The 19828-nt window shown below is 43.2% G+C and overlaps 1 protein-coding gene across 6 annotated transcripts in view; it reads right to left on the bottom strand.

Annotated features, from left to right (window-relative positions):
- The window catches only part of Sgms1 (sphingomyelin synthase 1), a 311453-nt gene extending 291752 nt beyond the window's left edge, over nt 1-19701 (bottom strand). For 5 of the 6 annotated variants that reach the window (XM_013514837.1, XM_013514838.1, XM_005385897.2 and 2 more), the window contains exons 1-2: nt 19412-19701; nt 5933-6025 (exon numbers count right to left, since the gene is read on the bottom strand). The gene's annotated coding sequence lies outside the window, so the exon portion shown is untranslated. The remainder of the gene's footprint in view (nt 1-5932; nt 6026-19411) is intronic. The other variant, XM_013514836.1, reaches the window with a different exon arrangement.
- Nucleotides 19702-19828: the final 127 nt, after the last annotated feature.

The raw sequence follows: 19828 nt of genomic DNA, 5'->3' as shown, positions 1-19828 counted from the left end.
CTCTCTCTCTCTCTCTCTCTCTCTCTCTCTCTCTCTCTCTCCCTCCCTTCCTTCCTCCCTCCCTCTGTCCTGCTTTCTTTCTTCTGGCAGTGCTAATGCTCTAACTCAGGGCCCTGAGCACGCCAGGCAAACACTCTACCATGAAGTTATAGCCCCAGCCTGAATGAATGAATCTTACACAGAAAAAAAACCTGTAACAAGCAGGTCAGTAAATTTAAAAGAAAAAAAAAAAAATCTAAGGAATTAGTCTTGAGATGTACAGTATCAGAAATAGTACTACCAAATGTTAACTCAAAACAAAATCTGAGAGGTGAAGAAAACTAGACAGTATAATGTACTGCGGTCATGAAAGAAACATCACTCCCTACCCACCACCCTTGGCAGTGCTGGGGATGAAGTCCAGGGCCTCATGCATGGAACAAGTATACTACCACTGAGCTACACCCCAGCCCATAATTTTTTTATTATTATTGCTAGTGATCAAATGCAGGGCTTTAGCAATGAGCTGTATCTCCAGCCCATTTTTTATTTGGGGGTCAGGGTCTCACTAAAGCACTAAGTTTCCCAGGCTATGCTCAAATTTTAGATCTTTCTGCCTCTGCCTCCCAGAGTGCTACATAAATTCTTTTTAATTGAATAGCCCTAACATTTAAAGGGACCTAACAGCATAATTAGCAACAAATATGTAAAAGAAAACAAAATGAATTCTCAAAGTGATTTTCTAAGGCTATTTATCTCTGAACACTTATTACTGTGTACAAAATTTATCTTCTCTATGTAGACAGGGAGAAGGCAAACTAAAGCAAAGAAGTGCAGATAGAGGATGAAGTTTAATTATTTACTAAATTTTCAAAAATTAAAAGTAGCATAAAGCTTAAAATATATGCTATTGTTTATTCCAGTAGAAGTGACATTAACTGTTCAGGAAATGAAATACAGATCAGAAAAATGAGAAAAAATCAGATTTAATCTGCACATCAATATTTCTGACTCCCGGAGTTCATTCCTAAAACAGAGACCTTGGGGATGGGGAAGGAGACTCTACTTTCACCATCACTTCCTCCCATACAATCTTCAGATCCAGAAGATAAAACTGCTCTGACCATTCCTCCTAGTCAGTAAGAAAATGTTTCCATCAAAACCATATAGCAGAGTCTTCCACAGTTGAGGGCCAAATTGTGGAGAACACTAACAGGCACAATTCAGGCAGAGGTGCCAGGGATGAGGCCTAAAAAGGAACTATTAGGAAGATAAGAAAACCTGAAATGCACAGGATGTCAGACACAAAGAAGAAGAAAAAAAAAAAAAAAAAAGAAAAAAGAGCACTGCAAGGAAGGTCAAGAAAAAACATACTGCTACCCTGACAGCCCAAGCAGACCTACAAGTACAGCTTATCCAAGACCCGCAACACTGCAGATTTCACACATCACAATCCCAACCAGCCACCACGTGCATAACACGAAACAAACTTCAACCATGAACACGTGATTGTCAGCTTAGACAGCTGATGTGGGACCAGGTTAGTCAGTTCACTACACTTGAAACTGTAATAGTATTAAAAGGGTCCCAATTATCTTCTGTCCTCTAGGAAACAAATATATACAAACACCCACCAGTAAAAGACCTTTCCCCCAAAAAAGATGAAAAGCTCATACAGCAAGTACATATACTTGTAATGTAAAAATACAAACCACAATGCTATCAGTAAACTCACAGAAGAGCCTCCCCTTCAGATAAGGCATGTGCCTTAAGAAAATGTGGTCAGCATAAACAAATAAATTTGATTGGCATTAAAACCACAATTAATAATATTTATTCTTATCAGGCCTAGCAAAGTGCAAAAACATTTCATTTCTGTTCCCATGAAACAGGATTATAACCTCCATTTCCTACATCTCTACAATAAAGTATCTACAAACATGTCACTGCAGAACAACCAAACCCCAAAAAGCCACTGAATCACCAAATGATGTGAGACTCTGCTGCTCTACATCCTCCACTGGGCCTCCCTTACTACACAGATTTTAAGCAGGCAGGATACAAATTAAAATCAACAGCGCTTGCTGTGCAAACACAGCTTGTGGCCCAGAACCTCAGTGCTAATCCCAAACTGATTATCATCCCTCAACAGAAAGTCCACAGTTGCCGCAGCTGGGCAGGTTCACCAAAAAAGCACACTGCTGCAATTCGTATCTGTGCATCCAGAAAGGTCTGCTGAAACTGAACTAAGGAACCAAACACCACTGCCAGATTTTCCCTCTTGAGGTACTGATAGGCAAGAACTATCAGAGCAAAAGATATTAAAACACCAGGCTGTTTTCCAAGAGCCCTACCTCCCTCAATCAAGGCCATTACCAAATCTGCTGGTAAGACAGCCCTGAACTATTGTAAAACTGCACTCCTGACCTCAGCAACACCAATGCCTTCAACTAATACTATTGAAGGTGTTTCCATATTTTGATGTTCATAAGGTAGGCATCTGGAACAAACTGGGTAAAACTAATCAATCGCAAGAAAGCACATATTTTTAAAAGCACCTTATTTAGAGAGAGAAAGCAAGCAATCTGTAGAAAGACATTTGGCCCAAACAGGTAGTAGTTTACAGTAGCATTATTCACAAAAGCCAAGAGTCCACCAATGGACTACCAGGTAAACAAAATCTGGCATATGCACATAAATGTGGTATATATACAACTGAACATCATTCCACATTAAGAAAAGACATTCTGACATATGCTGCAATATGTTTTAACCTTGAAAACATCATGCTAAGTGAAACAAGTTAGACACAAAAGGGCAAATGCTATATAACTCACTTATGTGCACAGAGTATAAAGTAGAATAGTATGGAGAATAAAGAAGGGAAATTATTGTTTAATAGTACTGAGTTTCTGCTTGAAATGATATAAAGATTTTGAAGATAAACAGTTCTGATGGTTGCACAACATGAACATACTTAATGCTCCTGAATTGTAAGTACACTTAAAATGGTTAAAATGGTAAGTTTTATGTACATATATTTTAGTATAATTTTTAAAAATAAAAGATATTTGTACTTTTAAAAGCAAATTATAGATTTGGAATATTCTCAATCACATCTAGAGATATTGTATTTTAAAATGATAGGAATAAAATATATACTTCTATGTGCAGTATATTTAAGAATCTACAAAAGTTGTCTTCAATTTTCATACCTTGCTAAAATCTGATCATAGGTTTCAGTCCAGAAGACCATAAAGCACAATATTTTCTTCAAATGTCACTGCTGGCATCCTTCAAATAGCATATAATCGATGACTACATGTGGTGGCCTGACAACTGGTGGTCAACTTATAACCCCCAGCTGAACTGAGTAAGAGTGATGCTGGGTGTGGGAGGCCCACCTGGAGACCACTGCCAGCAGCATAAGACGCAGAACTGGAGAAGAAGAAAAAGAGGCTGTTGGGAGCTGGTAAAAGCTGTAAAGAGCTGTGGGTTCTGTTAGAGGATCTTGTCATGCTGGCTTTCCTGATGGAACTTGGCTGTTTTCATCCTCGAAGGAGCTTGGGACCTCACTGGCACTGAAAATAGCTCTGGTTCACTTTGGGGGAGCTCTGCTCCTCACTCTGAGCATCGCTTCCTGGTTCCAGAGGGGAAGATGGTGCACAACCCAGTCTCCTGGAGAAGCTTACTGCGTTGGCTTTCCTGATGGGAACTCAGCCATCTTGACCATGGGAGGCGCTTGGGACCTCACTGTTGCTGAGGATGGCTGTGGTACCTTTCGGGGGAGCTCTGATTCTTAGTTTGCACATTCCTTCCTGGCTCCAGTGCACATCCCTCAGCCTGCTAGCATAGATCCTGTATTCCACTGATACACACTTCCTAGGTTCCACCACTGACCTTTGGGCCTTCCCAGGGCAGATCTGTGAAACAGGCCTGCATGAGATATTGTTATGGGCTCTAGGCCTCCAGTTGTACTTGTGGGAGGCACTGTTATGAGCTCTAGGTCTTCAGCTGGACTCATGCAGGACATTTCCATAGGATCCAGGCCCTCGGCTAGTTTCCTTGGTCTACTGTGTGTGGACCCATTTCCTGCACTCTTTTGTGTATCATTCTTTGGGTGACTATTATAAATAATCTTATAAAATATGTGCCTCATATTATATTGTTCCCTTGCAATATCCCCCAAACCAACACGCTGCATCACCACACAGGATATTACCACATAAGCATGACATCAATGACATGAACAAGACATGTCATCTGAATATGTGCTGTTAATATCTAAAGACTCATTTGCAAACATTGGTGGCCATTCCAGATATATATCCTAGAATAAAATTCTCCCCCAGCCAATGGCAAACATGATTACAATCCAAGGGATTTTATCATGTACTTACAATGTTTAAAGATGAAATGGCTGGTGATTATATACTTTAAAAGGCTGCTTGAACAAAAGAAAGCTCTAACACTGTACTTTGCAGGTAACAGCAATAATACACCCAGTGGTTGCTCGCAAGGAGGGAAAACAGTAGACTGTGGAAAGTGACAGTGCCCTGAGAGGGTAAATGTTTCTCCTATACTACCTCTGTTAATTAAGAGTCACTGTCACTCTTCTCCAGGCAGATGCTGAAATCTGTGTGCAAGCAGTGAGAGCCAAGACGCAGGTGGAGATTCAGGAGCAGCCCTGTTTTCTTTAAAGCCATGACATGGTTGCACCGTCTCATTTCCAGAGCCAAAGCTGAAGGGTGCATTTCCACTATCAACTGGTTGTAGGAAGCAGCAGCAAGTGCATGTAAAAATATCAGGTAAAAATATATGCAGGCCAACAGACTCACTTCTGCCTCTGAGAATATCCAGATAACTTCTCCTTCAAGCAGTGTACAAAGGTGGGGTGAGAAATTACTAAAATGAAACTGCATCATCATCACCACGGAAATATTCAGGTCTGGGAGTTAAACGGAAGTCCACTATTTGACAACACTTTACTAAACTGAAGGAAAATTATTATTCAGTGTATTATATTGATAGAGGTAGTCCAAATAATAATTCAAAACAGTCAACACAAATAAATAAAAGCCTTGATCTTTCCTGGTCCAGCTGGGCTCAAAGACAACACCTTCCCAGTAACATAAACATTTCCTACATTAATCATATCTGCTATCTCCTATACCACAATGTCAAACTCTAATTTTAATAACAAAAACTATAAAAATGTTTATAAATTTCAGGCTTCCATCCCAGAAGTCCATTCTAGGACAGTCTGATTTAGTTTTGGCAATATGATTCCTTTTATTTTAGTCCTGTATTCTGCTTTTAGTATCTGGTTGAAATGTTTGTTTGGTGCACATCCAATATTTTTAAAAGAAAGATCAGAGGGTATAAAGGTATACCAAAATGATAATGGTGGTTATCTATGGGTGGCAGAGTTATAAATGAAACTCTTTTTACCTACACATTCTTTAAATGGAGGAGAAAGAGGAAGAGTAGGGGAGGGTGGGATCCAGATAAAAAGGCAAGAAAAATAGAAGAAAAAAGAAAGTTAACACTTAGGTCCAAGGCAAATGCAGAGGAGCCTTGAGTAGTCTGCACAGGTTACATACTGCAAGGCCCAGAGCACCATTTGTATAAAGCTTTCGGGGCTGGGGATTTAGCTCAGCGGCAAAAGCGCCTGCCTGGCAAGCGCAAGGTCGTGAGTTCGGTTCCCGGTACCGGAGAAAAACAAAACAAAAAAAAAAAGCTTTGGCCAGCTCCTACAAAACAGTGGTGCCCCAGCCTCCACAGCCTTCTACTCACAGAGCCTTGCACAGTGCTGGGGAGAAAGGGAAGCTCCAAAGAAGATGGTCTAAATTAGAGCACTGATCTCCCAGGGGAGTATGACATTTTAATCACTTCCAGCTTTCAAGAAAATCAGCAACTTCAGGATAGGCATGTAGGTACTAACAGATAATACCTGAACTAGTACACAGTGACACTTCTGATATAAATGTACAGGTGGTAGAACTTTTTTAAGGAGATATTCTTCTTGTAGTCCTCCTATGAGTATCTACAAAAAAAAAAAAAATTTATGACAGTTAATATGGTCTAACTCTTGACTAGACTAAAGCTCACTGAGGGCAGGAAACATGTCTGTCTACTTCTTTACTATGCTACCAGTGCCCAGCAGGGTACCTGGCTCAGCCAGCCTCTTCTCAATAGTTCTGATTAACAAAAATAACACAGACTTATTTATATGTAACAATATTTTTAGAACACCTTACAAGTATTCTTGACTTGTCTGTTAAGGAGATTGCCTAGTATTCCATTATATGCATACACAGTATTTACTCAGCCAACTCCCTCTCTAAATATCTTACTGGATATTTAGACTTCAATCTTTTCACTATGACAAAAAGGTATAGGAAGTGATCTTGATTATTTCTTAAATTAAACCCCTAAAGGGAGAACGGCTGGGTCAAAAGTACGTAAGGGTCTATGCCATCACTCTTAGAAGCTACCCTCCATAGCCTTGTCTTAAAGGCAGTAATCATGAACATTCCACTTTAGGTAAGCCACTGTGAATTGCTCAAGCAAAGGAAGCTCCTAGAACTGACAGCAGCAGCCAAAGTCCTAAAGGGTGCTCTCCAGACTTGTTTCGGTGCGCAGCAGTCCTCCACTGCTCCTCCCAAAGGTGAACCCTCTCTTCATTCTCTGTAATGGACAAAATCACACTGTAGCAGCTCATTTACCTCCCCACCCCCTTTTCTTCCTATAAACTAGCAAGTCTCCAGTGAGGCCATCCTTTTGCTTCTCTAATTTCCTCAGAGGAAAACCTGACCCTGTTCCATTTATAAGACACAGAAGTGTTGTGCCACACATTACTGCCATGACATCCTCAGCAAACGCTTGTCTCACTCCTTTTAGGCAGCACTTCCCAACAGCCCCTCAAAAAAATGGTGAAAAGGTCATAAGAAAAAATTCTCAATACCACAGTTTTATCCACAGTCATAAAAATGGAACTTTCAGACACTTTCCTGGTGAACTCAATAACAACTTTCGATGGTCTCTAAAAGATACACTTAAATATGTACACCAAAACTGACACGTTTCATTTTGGTGGCCTCCTGAAACTCATGCATGGAAACCAACAAGAACCTCAGAGTACTGACAGGACCTTTGAACACATGGCCAAAAAGAGAAATGAGAAACTCCTCAGTGTTCTGATGCTCTCATTTCTGTATTTAAAAATCAAAGGAAGAAGAAAACCAGCTATGTTTAAGGCATTATGGAAACCTGGACCACTGCCCAGCTGCTGGTAACTCTGTGGGGCCATTCAAAGTAACTCAGATGCCCCTGTGCCTATGTGACTGCAGCCGGAAAGCAAATGTCAAGTTACAGACCTGTGAATGCACAGCAGAGTGCTTCCCAGGCATGCCTGAGGCTCTGCCTCCTGATCAAATGATGTGCTTCATTTTTGTTTACTATCATCTGTTGGGCCTATTACCAAGATAACTCCATAGAGCTTACACTTTACTTTGTCCGCACTATATCCTTAGCCTTGTCGAAAGCCAAAGCTATGGACCTGAAGCTTAAGCTAGAGACTGAGGCTACCCACAAAGACTCCTCCAAGGAACAATAGCGCACATGGGATGTTCCCCTGTGCCCGTCAGATAGTAAGGTAAGGAAAGTAAAACTGACGGTCCAGGAACAAGAGGGATGGGCTCTAGACAGAAACACAGGTAGGGGAGCGACACAGTCCTAGCCACAAAGCTGGGTACACAGGGACAATACCTATGTAACAGCTTTAAAATCCCATTTAAGGTCTATCTGGCCCAGTGAATGGCCAACATGCCACCTCATGAGAGGAAAGGGAGCCAGCATGCCACCCTTCTCAGTGCAAATCTCCAGTACCCTCTGCTGCCACATCCCCAGGCCACTTCCAACAACTGTATGAGGTTACCCTCTACCTCCACAGGCATCACACAATAGCACTTATAACACACAGGTTATTACTCTCATTTCACACAAGAGAAAGCCAGTATCCCGAAAGGGTTTAAACTCAAGCACCCAGCTCTTTCTGTCACTCCCCAGCTGACATTCAGAATCAGAGGCTCAGGTCCTTGATTCCTAGTTCTTACCACCCAGAGGACCCTTATTATCCCAGCACCTTACAAGTGGCAAAAGTCATTACAACCTCACAAGTATGCCCAGAGAGCCAAGAACATCTTGTTCCCACTACCCTCACCTGCCCTCCCTCTGTCTCAGGTGACCAGGGCAGACTGGCTCAGGTGATGACCATGGAGAGGCTGTTTCCTCTGCAACCTCTTCTAGTCCAGTGACCTCTTCTCCAGCACACCAGGCATGTCTGCTCTCCCCTCCTCCACAGGCCTCTGCCCCTGCCCCCAAGCCTGGGGCCCTACGTGTCCTCATACCCCTTCCTCTCTTTCCTATTTCCTCAGTATAATAAAGTCTCCCTCCCTTTTGCTCTGTTATATCCATACCCTACTGTCTTCAAACATCTTCCCACTAGTTGGGCTGCGTGTGTGACAGGAAGGAACTGGGCAACATCTCCCTACCCACAGCTGTATCGCTTCACTTCAGTCTCTCCAGCCTCTGCTGCTATCTGAATGTTACCTCCAGCTAATCCTCCCCATTCCCTTGGGGAATAGTTTTCTTGAGGTCTGTTCACCCCTCACCAGCCAGGACTTTTTTCTCTCATCCCCATCCTTTAATCTGTGACTCTTGGGAACTCTACTCCCAATTTAAACATCATCCCCCAACCAGGTTTAGCGGTTTAAGGGAGGGAGGTTAGTGATAACATGCCCTGACCTTTGTGGAACAGTATACCTGCATGCAATGTATAAAGACTCAACATGCACACTGCTCCTTCAGCAGAGACAGCCTGCCAGGAGGGGCCCCAATCACAACCTATGGAGTACAAGAGCTGAAGAATCAACCACTTACTGCCATCTCTAACAAGTGGTTTGTACGTTAGAGAAACTAAACAGGACTGAGGAAGGCAGTGCTGAAATATGCTTTATCAAAGAGATAAACAGCTGAAGATGAAGAGTCCACTTTTCAGGTGTGTCCCCTAATCAAAGGAGCCATGGCATCCAGAACTAGATGAGGAGGGTCAGCTGACCCAGCTCTCCATCTGCAGATAGGAAAGCACAGCCCCAGGCTTCCCCAGGTCACTCAGTTGGCTCACAGGGTCAGCCTGCACATTATTTGTAAAGGTATTACAAAATGGACAAAGGGCGGGAGGAAAAGTGGTAAATTGGAAACAGTGTACAAAAGTAGAATTTAGCACCAAAACTGAAGGGAAAACTGTTTTTAATAAACATTTTAAATGTTTTTAATAAATATTCTTTTAGATACGTGTGGTGGCACACGCCTGTAATCCCAGCACTTGAGATGCTGAGTCAAGAGATCACAGTGAGTTTGAGGCCAGCCTGGGCTACATAAGCAAGACCCTCACCAGGTAGTAGATATATCTATTCTTTTAAAAGGCTGTTTTAGGGGCTGGGGATTTAGCTCAGCGGCAAAAGCGCCTGCCTGGCAAGCGCAAGGTCGTGAGTTCGGTTCCTGTTACCGGAGAAAAAACAAAAAACAAACAAAAAAAAAAAGGCTGTTTTACTTTAAAGATAAGAGTCCAAAAATTCTCCAGTACTACATTCCTAGGAAGTGGATACAAACAACTTAGCCACTTTTTAAAAACAAAGTACACTGCCCAGCACTCCAGGGACTTGTTGAGAGGTTGTAAAGCACAGTTCCAGTCTCCAATTCCCTTCTGACATGGTCTGACCACTGGAGCACCCATCTTTCTACACTCCTTTCTGTGGTGAGTTAGCTCATTAAAAATGGAAAGTCTGTGCAACTTTCAAACTTAAAAAAGAAAAAAGATCACTTCTGATTCCATACACACTATCCTGCATCATCATTTCCTTCTGTCCACTCTGCTGACATGGGGAACCTGGAGCAGGTAGCCTTCTGTGTCTGGCGGCCCAATTCTATGCTGGGGGCCTGGTGTACAGCTGTGATACAGCACTTACTACTTGGTCATGAGATCACCTGTGGACATGTCCTCCCTCCACCAATGAACCCTCAGGACCCAGATCCCAAAGTTCACTGAGCACCTAGCACATGGCCCACTCTCAACACATCTGCTGCTGCTGAAAACTCCCGCTTTAAAACATAAAAAAAATTTTTAAAAAAAGGCTGGGCCTGAGTCTCTCACCCCTGTCCATGCCTTTGCAGCCTCCTCAGTCTTCCCCTATAACCTCCATGCCTCTCTGCCCTGCGACATCCTCTCTGCAGGCCAAAAAGCTCAGGCTGCCAGGGTCACAAGACACCCAACAACTAGTGAAGGGAAAAACCTGAACCAGAGTTTCTCCCCAAATACCATTTACTTGTATGGTTTTTCTCTGAGTTAATCTAAAATGCAAGATCCTATAAATCTCTCAATTCTAAAATTTCCTTAATTCCATGGTTATATATGTAACATTGTTCAGCTAAAATGAAGTCTCAAAGGCAAACAGCAAGTGTGCTATAATGATCACGTCCACTCACATTGCTTAAGGATTTCGCGTGTATCAGTACAGCACTGCGCTAAGCTTTGTACACATGGTAGCTATCCTACCTGCAGCTGCTAGAGATACTAAGCCTTCTCTTTCCTATAAACACAGCTTTCCACTACAATGAAACCAGTCAAATAAGATTATCTTCTGTCTCTGTACTGTCAGGCTATGTATCCGGACACTGTTAATTTCTCAGTCCCACCATATTCCCATGGGAATAAAATGGGGAGACAGAAGGCCTCCCGACCCCCTTTCGTTTATGGGAAGGGAAATGAAAATAAGTCATGTCACCTTCCTAAGATGGGATGCACTCATGGCATGTCATGCTGCTGAGGAGTCTAGACTTACATTTCCAATTTTCTTTCCACTCTGGGTTGTAACAGTTCCTGAACAGTATCACAAAGTGGCAAGTAGGGCACCAAGTTTCTGCTCTGTCCTAGCTCAGAAGCCACTCTGCATTCTGGATGAACACAACCCCATTTCATGGGGTAGAAGGCACTTCAAGTTTCTAAATCTGAACCTGCCCCACCTAACTATAACTAGAAGAGGAACAGTTGGCTCCTGGCTGACATGGGTATACCTGGCAACAGTGGTTCTCAAAGTGTATACCTAAGGCAACAGCAGCAGCACCTGGGAGGGCATTAACATGTCAACTACCAGCAGCCACCTACCCCAAGCTACTTGCCTCACCAGTTCTGGGGGTTGGGGCCTGGTACTGGGTATTAAAACCATCATTCCAAGTGATTCTGATACACACTGAAATTTGAAAACCACTGGCTTAGGCTGATAAACATTCAAGGTCATGCAAACACCCAGCTGAACGAACCTATACATAAACAACTCTTTATGTAACCAAGGTGGCTCCTCACCAACAGTACTGTGGTGAATTGACAACTGGTCGTCAACTTGTAACACCCAGCTGAACTGAATCAGTGTGGTGCTTGGGTGTGGGGGGCCCACCTGAGGATTGCTGCCAGCAGCATAAGAGGCAGAACTGGAGAGGAAGAAGTTTAGGTGCTGTTAGGGAGTTGGTGGTTCTCCTAGGGCTGTTGGTTCTCCTAAAAGAGCTTGTCATGCTGGCTCCTAACATGAGCTTGGCTGTTCTTATCGTCAGAGGAGCTACGGACCTTGTTGTCGCTACAAATGGCTACTACGGTTCACTTTGGGAGAGCTCCGGTCCTCACTTTGAGCATCGCTTCCTGGCTCCAGAGGGGAAGATGGTGCACTGCTCAGTCTCCTGGAGAAGCTTGTTGTGCTGGCTTTCCTGATAGGAACTCGTCTATTCTCATTGTCAGAGGAGCTTGGGACCCTGCTGTTGCTGAGGATGGCTGTGGGAGCTCTGGTCCTTACTTTGAGCGTCACTTCCTGGCTCCAGTGCAGATCCCTCAACCTGCCTGCACAGATCCTTCATCCACCACTGACCTTTGGGCCTTCCCAGCACAGATCCTTGAAACAGGCCTGCATAAGACATTGTCATGGGTTCTTGGCCTCTAGTTAGACTCATAGGGGGCATTGTCATGGGCTCTAGGGCTTTAGCTGGACTCATGCAAAACACTGCCATGGGATCCAGGCCCTCAGCTAGATTCCTTTGGTCTTTAGTGTGTGGACAGATTTCCTGCATTCTCTTTCTATATGACTCTGAGTGACTATTATAAAATAATTCTATAAATTACATGTCCTGTATTAAATTGTTTCCCTTGCAAACCCTAACTACAAGTACCTATGCATTTTTGCCAACTGACAAGGGCCCCAAACACTGACCTCTTTGAGGGTATTTCTTCTACTTTCCAAAGCAAATTACTTGTGCCTCACTCTGCTGTCTCCCAAAGAGATACTATCACCTATTTCATAAGGATTAAAGACTGAGAAAGTATCTGGCATGAATATGAATCCCTATGATTACTATATTTCTACCAAAAGGTAGCACTGGAATTCTGGAATGGGTAGCACGCCAGAGCGCTGAGGGAGGACATCAGAATGACAGACGCTACCTGCCTCCACTGTCATCAAGTATTTCCTTGTTCATTCTTCAGCCTGAGTGTCTACTGCATGCCTATGAATTTGCAGACAGTGAGTGCTATAGGACTGTAGAGTCCCCAACCAGGTCTCACACATTTGAGAAGAGATGGGGGAGAAAGATGGTAAATATTTACAAAATAAGTCATAAAAAAGCTAACAGCTATAGTATGCTTACCTTGTGCTGTAGTTGGAATCATGAACATCCCCCTAAAGCCCATATGCCAAAGGCCTGGCTACCAGCCTATGTTGCTATCACAAAGCAGTACAATCTTTAGAAGGTAGAGCCTACTGGAAGGAAAGTGGTTATTGGGAGTGTGCCCTTGAAGGAGATAGTGGGAGCCTGGCCTCTTTCTGTCTCTTTTGCATCCCAGCCACCATTAGACAAGCAGTTTCTTCCACTATACACTCCCATCATGAGGTACTACCTCACCACAGGCCAAGAACCACCTGAGACAGAGCTCTTAATCACTGTAGTAGAAGTCACAGAAGTACCAGTTAGGAGTACCCACTGACCACCTACCACTGGTCCCAAACTAATGATTTTAAGACACTGAGGTCCAGGCACAAAATCACTCATGCAGTTCAATACAGGGCCCTTGGGCTTCTGACAAAAATGTTCATTATACTTGGTTTCTCCTCCCTTTTCTCTCCTCTCTAATGTAATTCCACCCAAGCCAAAAAACTCATAGAGCAGGCTTCTTCTCTTCTTGTAACTCCCCTAGCACCACACCACTTAACCCTAATTATATACCATCTGTCACATAGAGTTCTCTAATTGTATATTAGTTGTATATTCCTCCCCACTAGACTGTAAAATTCTTTGGAAGTATCCGTATTTTCTGAAAAATCCAATGAAACTAGGCAGAAGCATGGATTTGCATATGTGGACCTAAAGAGTGTTACACCATTAAGTGGCTGGTTTATTCATTTTGCTTTTCTGATAGTTGTTATCAGTCCTTAAAAGCAGATAAAAATATGAAGTTCACGCTATTTAAAACCAGTGTCAGAGCATGACACCAACATTCACTGAGCAGCACTGTTTCAAGGTCTGTTTTCTATATGTCTCTAACATTAACCCTTCAAAACCCCTCAGCAGCCTCACCAGGGAGGTGCTGTTACTCATTTTGAGGAAGAAGGCACTGGGGCCGCAAGAGTAAATAACCTGACCAACATTCACTCATGGTTGATGTGTGAAGAAAGGAGATTTTTAAAGACCTGTCCCAAAGCCCCAACTCTGCTTATCTTAAATTCTTCCTAAAATAACACATTACCTTTATTTAAAAATATATCATAAGATGGGGATGTAACTCAGTGGTAGGGCACGTACTTAGCTGCACAAAACCTTGTGACCTTGTGTTCAATCCCCAACACCCAAACTAATGTTATCATGCAGAGAAAATTGTAAACTCTATATAAAAGTTGTTTTAAAAGATGGGATGATGACTATATTCATGAATAAAATTACAATATCAAGATGAGAAAAAGGTCAATTCTGCCCATATGAGACTTATATCTGATGCAATGCCAATCACATCTCCTAGACTGTGTTGAGAACTTAACAGGCATTCCAAAATATACCAGAAGAACAAAGAGCCATGCACACCCAAGCTGAGGTCTGACAAAGGGCTAAAGTGAGAGTCTTTCAGCCCATATGAACAGGCTACAAAGCTATAATAAAGAAATAAGAATTTGGCACTGACTCAGACAGAGGACTGGAACAAAATAAAGGACAACAGCAAACAAAAAAACAGACTTTCATGAGGAATCTCAAATTCAGTAGGCTGAGCTTAATGGGACCAGTTTCAGTTTGGGATAATAACAATGTCTTGGAATACATAATGGTAATGGTTGCACAACAATAGGAATGTACATGATACTACTAAATTATACACTCCAAAATGGTTGAATTATATATTTTGTTCTGTACATTTTAGCACAATTAAAAAGAAAGTTTTAAAATCATATTCATATAAATTTCTATTCATATAAATTTCTATTCATATAAATTTCTACAAACTATAGTGCTTGATTCAATCAGAGGATAAAAGCAGGAGATGGAGTGCACAGGGGCTCAAGAGTAGCTTTGGAGTGATGGAAATGCTCTGTATGTTGACTATGGTGGTTTCACAGGTATGCACATCTGTCAAAAATAACCAAATTACACGTTTAACTGTCATTTAATTGTAGTTTAAGTGTAGCTCTAGATACAGCTGAAAAAGCAGACTCATTATGTACATATGGTAACCTTATGTGTGACAGAAGTTGTTCCAGAAAAAAATATGAAGGAAGAATATACTGTTTAATAGATGATATAGAAAAGTCTCACAAAACAGAAAGGAAAAAATAAAGCTGTACTCCTTTCTCATGCCAAACATAAAGATGAGTATCAAAGAAAGTAAAGCCCTCAAAGTGAACAATAAAATTAGAAAGATGACAGAATATTAAATATTTTTGCACTGCTATAGGGTGAGAAAGATCTTATTAAGATTAAAAATTGCTTAAAGTTACCACTGACAAAGTTAATAAGCAGGTGACAGGATGAGGTTAGTATCTAGAATATGCAAGAAACACCTTCAAATTAACACATTAGAAAAAAGTATGGCTGGTCAAGGAAATTGCAATAGCTAACAAATATACTAAAATATATTAAATAAATATCCAATTCACTAAGAAAGACAGAAATTCACAATAAAACAACCAGATTCCACTATATAGCCACAAAATGTTAGTAAAATTAGAAAGATGGCTAATGTCAGACACAGCAAGAATGTGGGGAATCAAGTAATCTCATGCACTGTTGCGTGCAGATAAACCAGCTCAGCACCTACAGAGGGTCCTTCAGCAGTATCTGGTAAAAGTGTGTATATCGCAGTACTCCATTACCCAGCCATCCTACTCCTAGGTATAGTGTATACTCTTACCGTAGTATATAAGTGGTTCTCACACTTTCCCCTGCATCAGGATTTCCAAGATGGCGAGGTTAAAACACAGATTAGTGGGACCTACCCCTAAGGTTTCTGACACAGCTCTAGAATTTGCATTTCTAACAAATTCCCCAGGTGATACTGATGCGCTGGGTATGGACCACACTTGGAGAACTACCACCCTCGAAATACTCTCACATACATCATTAAGAAAATAGAAGCAGGATGCTCATTACAGCACCTGTGGAAATAAGCATCCATCACTTGGAAAATAGGTAAGAACATGTAGTAGACACACATCTGACCACCCCTACAAAGCAGCAGCCATGGCCATGCAATTGGATAAACTGTAACAGTATGGATCTCACAAATAAAATGTTGAGAAAAGGTCTTTCAATTTTCATGAATTTCTCAAAATGTCAAATGAAGAAGAATGAAATCAATTCCACTTATGCAAATCAAAAACACAAAATTGCTCAAGAACTTTAAAGAATACATACATACCTAAGGGCATTTGTAACACAGAAGAGAGGTCTCATCTGACAGAAGAGGGAACCGATCTGGTGCTGAGAACAAGACAGGCTAAATTGATTCTCAGCACCAGAAGTCTAAAAGGTAAAAACTACCAAGTTCTCTAAATCCTCCCTCACCTGCATTCACAAGCAATAGCTGTGTTAGCTCAAGCCTCCAGTAACTACATCATTAGAAGACAGATCAATTGGCACTGAAAATGGAGGGGACTCTCTCTGAAATACAGACCTTGGGTGATTTCAATCCCCTGGAATCCAACCTGTAACTGTGACCTAATTTCCCTCTTTGACATTAACTGCAAAAGAAGTTGAGATACTTGGTTTTTGACAAAGGGTGTGTGTCTTTTGAGGTCTGTTCCACACCTCCATCCCATGTATGACTCTGTGTCTGTGGATCTGTGTGTATCTCTCAGTATTTGTTGCTATGTATGTGACATGTGGTATGCCTGTATGTGGAGATACAGATTTGGGACAGGGAAAATGAGACTGGTTCATCAGCCATTTAATTCAGTTTTACTGAAACCAGAAGTGACCAGTCAATTACAAAACCAAGACACCTCCTAGCTCCCCACCCACTACTGCCTTCTCTTCACTTTTTTCACTCTCTGCTCCACCTCCCATGTCCAACTGGACTGATCCAAAGTACGGTCTTTCTGTGATTAGTAGCTTAATTAAGGTAACAAACTTGGGCTGGGGATTTAGCTCAGCGGCACAGCACCTGCCTAGCAAGCAAGAGGTCGTGAGTTCGATTCCCGATACCAGAAAAACAAACAAACAAACAAAAACCCAAACTTTACAGCAGACTTCTTGAATACAGTAAGAGACAAGAAATAAGCATTTCTATTCCTGCCCAAAAGCCTTTAACAGAAAAACCAAAATCTTTAAGATCAGGCATTCAATGAAAGTTCCTCCAAAAGAGACTGTTTTGACTACAGCTACCATCTAAAAAAGCAAAAGGAAAACCATTCATAATCTGCCATGCCCACATAGAGGCACACTGGCCACTGCATTTTCAAAGGGCTACTGACCAGGAAGCCATATAAAAAGATAGGAAGTGTATTGGATAGTAAGAAATTAAAACTACCACTGACTAAATTTATGTAAGAAAATGCACACATCTTTCTGGCTAAAACTTTAATTTAAATAAACAAGCCCATGCCAGGAAAGTATGTCTTCAGGAGAAAAAGAAATAGCTAAACCACTAGAGGAAGTAACAGAATACCAAAGTAAAGGGCAGGAGAGTAAGCCCATATCTCCTCCCAGAAACGGGGGAGAGGGAACAATCATAATTATCCTTTTGTGCAAACAACCCAGAAGCTTTATTCACAAAACAGTTTCATTCTTTTCTACAGCAGCACTTTTCATGGAATGGTAAATGTTAGGAATTTGACAGTTTTTTGAAGTGCTTTGTAGCACATGAAGTTTTAAAAATTAAAGCATATTTGGCCAAGCGTGGTGGCACACCTTGTAATCCCAACAGTTGGAGGCTGAGGCTGGAAGACCACCTCAAATTCAAAGTCAGCCTGGGCGACCTAGTGAATTCAAAGCCAGCCTAAGCCACAAAGCAAGACCCTGTGTCAAAAAAATAAAGAAATGAAAAATGAAAGCATATATAATATGCCCCAGCAGCACTTTTTAGTTTACAAAAACTGACCAAGTCCTATCATAACAGTCCTTAAGGTTTTTGAGACAGCAAAGCACACTCATTTTTGACTCACACAGAAACTGCTGCAATATAAATATAAAGTCCTCTAACAAAACTTACAAATTAAGGAAAATAAAAGAACTGTATTTTGAAGGTAAAGTTGAATGTCTATCGTCAACACAGGCAACTATGATTATAAAAGCACACAAAGTTCCTTCAAGTGGCAAAGCACATAAATGATGCTGCATACTCTTTATGCTAAAAATGTTGACAGTGGAACTCCATTTACAGATGAAAAACAGGATGCTCACTCATACCTTCTTCCACTTTGAAGAACTTTGAAAATTTCAGCTGAGTAAACGTATATTGAGCACCACAAGGCAGGTACTGTACAAAATGCCAAGGATATGCCAATAAATAAAACAATGTTTTAATAAAGGTATCCCTTTAATGCCAATTTAATCCATACCATGAATTAATTTTTTAACGCTCCCAGACATTTTAAATAGCTATCAGCAATACAGAGTTACACAAACATATTTTACTAAAAATACAGATGTGTAGTCTCTGAAGCAGAAATAGAAGACAAGGGCTATCTGCAGAATAACTACTTAAACTATATGGTAGCAGCTGAGACTTCCTGCTACCCAGCATGTCTGAGCGATGCAGAGACAAGCGAACTGGAAGGACCAGGGCCTGCACACCTAAGTATGCAGCAAGATAAGGAAAATGAACTCCTAGAGGCAGAAGGAAGCTCCTGGAGGTTCCCCTAAAGCTAGCACCTACAACAGCAGGCGCAGGCTCTGCTGCCTGCCTGTTTGGCCAAGGCATGGCTTCGGAGCTGGAAGGATGCCACCTGCTGAATCACCAAACATCCCTGGGCTTCCCTTGAAGCATTGACCAGACAGCCACCCATCCCCCGCCGGCTTCTCTCGTGGACATGTTACACCCAGACGATGAAACGCCCAGCCCTCTGCCCCACACAAGCCACAGCCGCCAACCCGCCAACCCTAGTACTTCTGGGCTGCCCCAGGCAACTCCCTTCTCGGTCCTACGTCACCACTCCCACTCCTCTCTTTCTGCCCACTCAGTCCCTCCTGAATGTTCAGCCCCCACTCCCCATAAGGTGTGGGAAGAGTACAGCACATCAGGACTGGCACTCATCGCTATCACACCAGGCAGCCAAAGCGAAACACTCCCAAGCAGAGAGCAAAATAACCTGTCCAAACAGCCTTAAAGGCCCAGGCAGGTAAATGTCAGGAGAGCTAAAATAGTAGGCAGGCCCAGTAACACAGAAAATAAACTTCCTTTTCAGAAAGGAGCCTCCCCTCTTGGTTTCATAAGCGTGTGCCGTTTAAGTCTGTACTGTCTGAAGGTGAAAAGAAACATGTGAGAAGCACCTGCCTGGATACCTTCGTTCCCTCTGCCTATGGCAAGCAACCCTCACCTCAGTCTTTACTCAGGAGCGTACAAGCGTTAACCAAAGTCCAATCCGTCAGCTGAGCCCAGGCACCCTACCCAACCCACCAGTCGAAGCTTCAGGCCAGAGCTGGATTAACGCGGTGGGAGAGGCTGCCGATGTCGCTGCTTTGCCCTTGACAAGTCTCTCGGTACCGCGCAGACCCCTCGTTCCGCGGGAAGCCAGCGTCCTGTCGGGACCTCCAGTCCCCGGCTGCCCCGCCGGCCCCTCCACGCTTCCCCTCTCCACTGCCGCCAGCCCTGCGGGGAAGGCGCTCCTTCCAAGGAAGGGGGTCCCACCTGCTCCGTCGTCGAGGGCCATCGAGGGTCCCTGGTGGGAGAATCCCCGAAACCGTGGCCGCCTGGCCGGCTGCGACGCGGCCGGGGTACCAACTGTCACGCCGCCGCCCGGGCGGTGGGGGGAGGGCTGGATCCGCGGGTCGGCCCCTGCGCGACTGCGGACGCAGGGCGGGCACAGCCCAAGGCCCCCACCACAGTCGCTCGCCCCGACAGAGCACCCGGCAGCCTCCGGGCTGCACGCAGCACCACGGAAAAGGTGGCCACGGCCGCCTCCGCCTTCCTCCCCGCCCCAACTTGGCGGGGGCCCCGCGGGCGGCCCGCCCCTTCGGCCTTACCCTCCGCGAGAGAAGAGGCCGCGCCCCGAAGCGCCCGCCAGGTACACGGGCGACAGGGCGCCGGCTGCGCTCACGCCCCCTC

The sequence above is a fragment of the Chinchilla lanigera genome, unplaced genomic scaffold (genome assembly GCF_000276665.1).
Source record: "Chinchilla lanigera isolate Chin_1 unplaced genomic scaffold, ChiLan1.0 scaffold00024, whole genome shotgun sequence".
In the NCBI taxonomy this organism is placed as follows: Eukaryota; Metazoa; Chordata; class Mammalia; order Rodentia; family Chinchillidae; genus Chinchilla; species Chinchilla lanigera.
The sequence above is the reverse complement of the archived record's forward strand: the minus strand, read 5'-3'. Positions and strand labels throughout refer to the sequence as shown.